General features: G+C 49.8%; 1 pseudogene; it reads right to left on the bottom strand.

Annotated features, from left to right (window-relative positions):
* Positions 1-4,236: 4,236 nt before the first annotated feature.
* Positions 4,237-5,727, bottom strand: LOC123125400 (11S globulin seed storage protein 2-like; annotated as a pseudogene).
* Between the last annotated feature and the right edge of the window lie 3,327 nt (positions 5,728-9,054).

Genomic DNA, 9,054 nt, shown 5'->3' on the forward strand with positions numbered 1-9,054 from the left:
CTTTTCATATGTAATTGATATTTTATGTGGTCAACATTCTTTTTCTTGAATCTTGGTCAATATTCATTTTAGAGGTTTACACAGGGTGTGTTCACGTTGAAAGACGGTTATAGTTCCAGAGTTTTTCGCCTATCAATGGGTCATTCGAAAGATGTATAACCCCGCCATTCTATATTATAGGCCACTAACGACCTTCGACACTCGTTCCCGTTCCTCGACCCCATCGACCAGGAAACCTGGCAACTCTTGCCCCATGTCCAACGCCCTCAGCGCTCTGAGGCCCTCCCAAACGGCACCAACCATGGTTGCATAAGTATTTTTACTTCTTTATTTCACTCAGATCTCAGTTGATGCAGCGAGCAGTTTTATTGTATTAGACATGTTTTGTAGCGTGTAAGAAGTATGTACCAGATATACTGTTGGAATTAAACCCGACTTGATGCCCCTGCTAGCCGGTGTGTGCACGGGACGTGTACATGTCCGATTAGAAATTGAAGTGTATACCGAGTAGGACTAGGTTAGTTGGCAGGTTAGCTAGCTAATATAAATACTCAGGTATCCTTGTACTTTTGTACCATGGGTTTGTGAAGTAATACAAATCAGAACAGGCTCGATACGAGCCTGTGGCAATACGCCGGCGTCTTGTGTTCACGTGCGTTGTTTCCGCCGGGGCTATATCCATCGGATCGAAAGCTCTAGCTAGCTACGTGTGTGTACGCAACAAGGATCGATCAGCTCGCCAAGGCTACTAGCTTTGCACCTCGGTGCAGCGTGCATCTCGGCGTAAAGGAGCTCGTCCAGAGTGCATCGGCTAGTAGAAGCGTTCGTCGTCGATCGTCACCGTCGCCGGAAAGTACTCGGCGACGAGGTCTGGGCCAACATATACTGTGTACAGTGCAGTGAGCGGCAAGTCTCATGTTCCTGAGAACTGAAAGTCTGGTCGATTGGTTGTCAATAATCTCCCGGAACGGACCTCGGGCTCCCGCTAGGCGCTCCCTCCCGCTAGGGTTCCCGCCGCCGCCGGCCGTCGGCGCGTGCCCTCCGGCGCCTCCCGCCCCCCTCTCCCCCCTCCCCTCCTGTTCCCGCCCCTACGCCGCCTCCCCGGGAGGTGGCCGGGGCGGCGCGCCCCTCCCCTCCCTCTCGACCCCTCCTCTGGTAGATCTCCCCCACCGCCGCCGGCGGGTGCCCCCGGCGCTGGTCCGGGTGGTGCCGGCGGCGGCGGGCCCTTCCTTCCCCGCGCGCTCGTCTCCTTCCCGGGGCTGGTGGCGGCGGCGGTGCTGCTCGGCTGGGCGGCAGCCCGACGACCCGGCGACGGTCGCCGGCGGTGGGCGCGGTGGCGGTGCTGCCCTTGGCGGCAAGGTGGCGTGGTGACGTGCGCTGGCCGGCGGCGCGCCCTAGGCCTAGATCTGGGCCCTCCCGACCCCATCTGGGTCCTAGCGGGTCGATCTCCTGGCGTGGCCTCGTTGTCTGCGGCTCGGTGTGGAGGAGGAGCGGCTCGGATGTGGGGCGGCGGCGCTGACGGCGTGTCGGCAGCAGCGCAAGGGCGGGAGCTTTACAGACCCACAAGGGCTCAGCCGGGCATGTGAGCCTACGGGCCTGGTGTGCTCCTACTATTGCGTTCGGACGGCTACCGTCGCTGACGGTGGAGGTGGGGCCCTCCCGCGTGCCGACGGTGCTGATACCCTAGTCCCGGCTCTGATTCTTCGCCGTGCTGTCCTCACTTCGCGGTGCCGTGGTGAGACGGCGTGGGGGCCTCATGACCGTGTTGGCGAAGGGTGGTGGTTGGTTTGGTGGCAGGCTCCGGACTGTCCGAGGTGCGGGTTGGGATCGGGGGAAACCCTTGTCGGCATGGCCGACACCGGCGCGGTGGCGCCTATGGGTGCCATCTGACCTTCCGGGAGGGCGTCGGGGGCTACCCTTCCTCTCGCCTTGTCGTGTACCGGGGGAAACCCTTGGCAGCAGCGTCGTCATCGTCGCGATCCTTCTTGGAGGTGTTGATAGGTGCCGGCGCTTCGGAGTCTTGGAGCCTAGTGGAAGATCCCGGTGGGCACAGTGGTCGCGAGGCTTCTTCGTTTTTGTTGATCCGCCGTTGTCGGCATTTGTTTCTTTTGCTCTTTCTCTGTCGTTTCTTTTGGGCGTGACTGTGCTGCTTCCGCTCCAGCACCTATTCCTGTGTGGTTCGGTTGGTTGCTTTGTATACAAAACGGGGGGAAACCCTTTTTCGGAGTCTCATGTTCCTCTGCACCCCAGGATCAACCCCTCGTACTCTCAACTACAAAAAGACTATGTTTTCGGTCAGGCTTTTCTCCAATCATAAACATAATATTTGTCTAATAATAGGTGCAGCTGCTTGGGGATGGACACCTCCAGCCTCACAAAACTCCATGGAAAGCTAATGCAGGTGACATGGGGCTTACTCAATATGGTGGTGTTCAGGTTAGTTCTATTATGCTTTATCTCATGGTAATTATTTTCTATTGTTACAATTAGGAATAAATGATGATGTGATTTCTGGAGTTTGTTGTTTTATCAAAGTGTTGTGCACTGAAATAGTTGTCCTATTTTATGTATGGCTTGATTTAGTGGAAAACGGATAGTTATAATGCATTCAATGGGTGTGGCAGCTTGGTAGATCCTTTATCCATGAACAGTTGGACAAATCTTTCTCCATTGTAGGTTGACTCATTGTCCTTCAATAGTTACTTTGATCCACATGTATATCGAAAATTTTGAGGGGTCAAGTGCTTGACTTGAAACACTATTTTCTCTCTGTGCCTCCTGAGTCCTGACTCCAGTTCGTAGCACCAAAGATGGAAGGCTCCCAAATGATGAAACCAACCCGGCGCGGCCAAATAAGTCAAAATGAAAGGATATCACATTCTCCCTGCTCTCATGTGAAGTAGATTTATGGTCACATAAGTTTTTTTATATACGCTTTAAGGCTTCAAGTTAATTAAAACCGATGGATTCAGTACACTTATTGGATGCTAATTGTGCAAGTAAACTCGTAATGAAGCTATTTTTTTCTCTCACTACATGCTCGTGTTAGTGCGTGCAAATCCAATTTAGATTGCTTTTCATCCTAATGGTCTGTAGGTTACCATGAAGGTCAGCTTCATCCTATTTAATTAGTAGTACTATTGATGTTGATGGCTTACTAAGGAGGATTAGCACATGACCTTCATAATGGTATTTTCTTTACAATTTTTTTGAGAATCGTGTATTCAGGTAATTTGGCACCCTGTACACCTTATAACTTTTTAGTTGTTAGGACACCTTCTAAGCTATTCCGTCTCAAAGTGGAGAAATACATGGTTTTGGCTAGTTCAATATTTTTTAGAGAGCTTTTCCAATGCCTGTATGCCATATGTACACAGCTTAAGAGAAGTGAAATGATCAGAATATGTTTCGTGATGTTAGAGTATGTGAAGAAATAAAGTATTTATGGTAGTGGATCAGTTGTGACTTCATATAAGTGTAAAATATCACCTCTACTGAGGCATTGCAATTTCAGATTTCATTGAATGTTTATATATCCAGCTTTTTCAGATAAATCTTGGCTGAACATTCCCTTTTTTTCCAGCCAAGTGCAAGTCTTGCTACTATATGTTCAGTGTGGGGTTTCACAGCGGCGTTTTTTAGCATAGTGGTTTTACTTAGTAGTACCACTTGATGCTATACCTGCACCCCGCATCCTAAATTCCTCAATTCATGGGTTTCTACAACTGCAAATTTTCCTTTTATAATTGTTGCTTTATGTTGGTTCTAAGAACTAAAGCCTTTACATGCATGTCTATGCAGCTTGGACAAATTTGATTACCTTGAGCTTGTTTGTAATAATGCTCACATGATTGGAGGGATCATGTTAATATTTTTTAAATAATCCAATCAATGTTTTTTGTCAAATGGACCGGCGCAGCAGCGCGCGTATCATGATCTAGTAATGACTGACACCGGTCAATGTAGCACGCTGTCCACCAACGTGTAGCAGTAAACCAGCAATCGCTGCAAACTTTGTAGCGCACAGCGTCATTGTCCTGCAGCGAACAGCACAGAGCGCAGTGTAGCGAACAGGACACCGCGCTGTAGCGCGCCGCGTGCATGTGCCGCCGCATGGGAACACAGCTATGCGTAGTGTGTACCGTGTACGATATAGATTTTCCCTAAAAACAACTTATTCACGTAATTAAGCACGTACAGCACGGAGGTTACATGCATCCATCAATACAGAGGCCGTGATATTTAACACTTTTATTCGGAAGGGGAAAAAAGGACGGTACAGCGTACAATCACAGACCAAGTGATACACGTCGCCACAGCATACAGCGTGCACGACGATCTTCTTGTTGGAGAAAGCGTATTTGACACGCACGACAGAAAGTAAACGCACACGTGCACCGAGAGTCGGTCACCACCGCTCAGAGCAGCTTCACCAGCTCCGGCGCCACCTTCAGCGATGCCTGCACCACCTGTGGAGTCAGGCCGCCGAAAATAGAGCCCTCCCCGGTCAGGTGCTCCACCGCCGGCCTGCCATGTACACAAGGGACATCGGAAACAATCATCAGTACAAGATTTGCATTGCGCATTTGTCAAGCTCACGGTCACGTACCTGGCGCTCTTGATCAGCGAGACCCACTCAGCACCATCAGCGCCGGCGGCGACGAGCGCACGGCGAACCGTGGCACAACGAACGAGCTCCCCGCGGGGACCTCCTCGTCCAGCAGCAGCGTGTCGCCCGCGGCAGACGAGACCTGGACGCGCGCGCTCCCACGTGCCACGTACACCGCCTGCGCTGCGCCCTCGCGAAGCACCCACGGCGCGCTCGCGGCGCCGGGCTCGAGACGCCGGAGCACCGCGCTGAATCCGAGGCCGCCCAGCGCGTCCAGATCCGACCCGGTGAGCGTCTTCAGGGTCCCTGCGGCGACGTGGCCGGCGTTCACGACGAGCCCTTTCCTGTCGTGCTCGCGCGGGCATACGCCGGGCAGCTTCGCGCTCAGCCTGGTGAGGAGGACGGCCGGCTGGCTCCGGAACGCGGTGGCCGCCTGCTCCTCCGTCACACCAGGCCACGCCCTGGTGAGGAGGCCCGCGTCAAGGCCGCTCAGGACGCTGTTGCCGCCGGCGAGGAAGAAGTACGAGATGTCCCCCGGGCTGAGGGCGCGCCCCGTGTCGCCTATGAACAGGATGGACAAGTCATCAGCGTGGCCGTCGTTGTCGTTGTACCACCACGAGACGTCCCCCGTGCGCACGGCGATGACGTCGCCGGCCTTCAGGCGGACGACCCTCTCCTTGGCGTCAACCGGGAGGACCCCAGCCACCCCGGAGCCACCGAGGACGTAGCCGAACTTGTTGGAGTCAGCATAGTGCGGCAGCGCGAAGCCGAGGGGCCTCAGCACGAGAAGGCCACACCCGAGCCCCTCCGTTGCGAGCTCCGGCTGGTCAGCACCGGACCAAGCGATGTACGCCCCCGCGTCGGTCTGGACCAGGGGCTTGCCGGCCTTCGCAGACATGCCTCTCTTCCCCACGTACGTATTTACCCTTCATGCAGAAGTTAGATCGATGAAACTGCATGCAACTATGCAATGCAATCATCCGTAAAAAAAAACAATGCAAGCAACAAGCAAGCATGTGGGGGAAGATCGAATCACCTGAGCTGGAGCTGGAGGTGGAAGAGCGTTGAGCCTTCAGTCTTCAGAACTGCTTATCTCACAAGCAGGAGGAGAGCGTCCAATTTATAGCAAAAGCTAGGGGAACAGTGTCAGTCGCAAGTCGTAACCCAAACGTATCTATCTATGACGATCAAGTGCAAGTTGGCTTTGCCTCTGAAGGTTGGCTGACTGACTAAAAAAAAAACAAGTTTTTAGCAAGTTGGCATCTCTCTTTTGTACTACTAGCTAGTAGTACCACGTACGTACTTTGGAGTTTGGACTAACGTAGTCATGTTGTACTCACGTTACGTGCACGAGATTTCGAGTTTTGACAGCAATAGTGCCTTGAAAGGTCAACATAGTCTACACAACGAGGTGCACCACGTGGTTGGTTGCTTGGACTAGCTACTCCATCCGTTCGGAATTACTTATAGCACGAATGAATGTATCTAAATGCATTTTTAGTTCTATATACATTCATTTCTGCAACAAATAATTTGAGATCAGGGAGTATATGTTAGGACACATATGCGTCCTGGAATATCAAAAAATCCAAGATTTATTATTTATGTGAGATTGTTTTACCAAGTTATTTTCGACTGGAGTTTACTCCTACGCATCCCCCCCTGGGCGTGTGGCCTTTCTCCCCTCAAACTACTAAATCAGGAAACTTTTAGCGCTGTCTGAAATCGGCCGCTCCAGCGCGCGCGAGGTACCCATCCCCTTTTCGACTCTATCTGGATGTTGTAAGTGATAACACAGAGGAGTAATACCCAGCTCCAGATTTATACACGCTCGATCCGATCAAGCACACACGTCAGTGTCTCCAACAAGCAATGTCAAAGCAAGATTTATCTCTTTCCTTTTAGACAGCTTACCACACACACATGTCCTGAGGGGCCCTGTGGTTAGCAATGTTTCTATTTTTGTACTATAATCCCGAAAGGAACGACTGTTTGGTATACTTGTCTATACCCACGCGCTCCATAAGTTGGGTGTTCCATTCAGCGTAGAGTATTATATATGGATGTCAGTTGTGCACACCCAATAATTACTACTATCAAGGAGTATCAAATACTTGATTGTAAGCATTTGGTAGTTCATGCCCTTTCATTTGCATTGGCCTTGCTCTATGTTAATCTCATGCATCATGTCTTCGTTGAATCATTAAACCATGTATGTCTAAGAACAATCAACCATTGGTGGTTGGATGGTTAAGAGGTTCTAGCTTAGCATGGATCAAACTTTGTTGTCTCGCTAATACGGATTACATGTCCTTTCAGTGGAAGTCAACGTTTCCATCGATAGGAAGGTGCATGTAGACAATAGTCATTTTAGTGTTGTGCATGTGTGTGTAGTTCTATGTTCGTATGGTGTTTCTTTTTTCCGTTCCTTGTTTGGGTGTCTTATTAACAATTCTGAGGTCGCTACTGAAAGTGCATGTAATCCCCATGTGTGGTTTTGGTAATTATGACAATCCTTATAGACTAATGTATTCATTGAGATATATTTGAAGGAAAATTTCATAGGCAAAGCATGAAGAATTTTGGATGGATTGAAGGATGAAATCCACCAACACAAACATGTGCATTAAGACTTGGTAATGAATGTAAATTCATATCGAGCAACTATTGGGATCTACGGTAGGGTGCATCGACCGCAAATTAAAATTTTCCTACACGCAGAACAACCAGGAACATGCTACGGGAGATGGATCATAGTTCGTTACCACTAGACGCGCAGTGTCGTGCAGCGGAAGAAGAGTTGGGGCAGCGCGTCCGCATGGTTCGTCTCCTCCTCGTCCGATCTCCCTCGAACAGCCGGTCGTCGGATCCCTCGTACAGGTTCGCCGCAGCGGCGCAGGTGCACCGCCTCTAATGGTATCCGCGCGTGCAGGAGGAACACCGTGCGGCGGACTGCTAGGTCCGATCACACAGTCAGCGGCGAGTGGTGGTGGCTATTCGCAACACATGCAAACCCTATTGACAACGCCGAAGCGATCAACCAAATGAGTGTGCCGCACCTCCACTATATATAGGCATCTGTCGCGGGCTCAATTCTTGGGCCTCGCACAGATCCTAAAGCCCACAAGTCTACTCGGCCACAATCCGAATACAGCTCGGATCACATCCGACCAGTGTCCTCGGATCCGACCTTGTAGGTTCCTTCCCTTAAGCGCGCGACCCCTTAGGTTCAAGCCGGCTTGGTCGCAGTTCGGATCACCTCCGAACTACACTGTTGGTAGCAGCCCCTAGCAAGGCATGTCGAACACCAAGCAGACTATGAAGCTGGTTAGGCGAACCTATACATCATACTTCTATGGGTATATCTACTTGATGAAACGTAAGTCTGAAACATTTGAAAAGTTCATATAATTTCAGAGTGAAGTGGAAAATCATCGTATAAAGAAAATAAAGTTTCTACGATCTGATCGTGGTGGAGAATATTTGAGTTACAAGTTTGGTCTTCATTTGAAAGAATGCGGAATAGTTTCGCAACTCACGCCACCTGGAACACCACAGCGTAATGGTGTGTCCGAACATCGTAACCGTACTTTATTAGATATGGTGCAATCTATGATGTCTCTTACCGATTTACCACTATCGTTTTGGGGTTATGCATTAGAGACAGCTGCATTCACGTTAAATAGGGCGCAATCTAAATCCGTTGAGACGACACCATATGAAATGTGGTTTGGCAAGAAACCAAAATTGTCGTTTCTTAAAGTTTGGGGTTGCGATGCTTATGTGAAAAAGTTTCATCCTGATAAGCTCAAACCCAAATCGGAGAAATGTGTCTTCATAGGATACGCAAAGGAGACAGTTGGGTACACCTTCTATCACAGATCTGAAGGCAAGACATTCGTTGCTAAGAATGGATCCTTTCTAGAGAAGGAGTTTCTCTCGAAAGAAGTGAGTGGGAGGAAAGTAGAACTTCATGAGGTAACTATACCTGCTCCCATATTGGAAAGTAGTTCATCATAGAAATCCGTTCCTGTGACTCCTACACCAATTAGTGAGGAAGCTAATGATGATGATCATGTAACTTCAGATCAAGTTACTACCGAACCTCGTAGGTCAACCAGAGTGAGATCCACACCAGAGTGGTACGGTAATCCTGTTCTGGAGGTCATGTTACTTGACCATGACCAACCTGCAAACTATGAGGAAGCGATGATGAGCCCAGATTCCGCGAAATGGCTTTAGGCCATGAAATCTGAGATGGGATCCATGTATGAGAACAAAGTGTGGACTTTGGTTGACTTGCTCGATGATCGGCAAACAATAGAAAATAAATGGATCTTCAAGAGGAAGACGGACGCTGATAGTAGTGTTACTATCTACAAAGCTAGACTTGTCGAAACAAAGGTTTTTCACAAAGTTCAAGGTGTTGACTATGATGAGATTTT

The sequence above is a fragment of the Triticum aestivum genome, chromosome 5D (assembly GCF_018294505.1).
Source record: "Triticum aestivum cultivar Chinese Spring chromosome 5D, IWGSC CS RefSeq v2.1, whole genome shotgun sequence".
NCBI classification, from domain to species: domain Eukaryota; kingdom Viridiplantae; phylum Streptophyta; class Magnoliopsida; order Poales; family Poaceae; genus Triticum; species Triticum aestivum.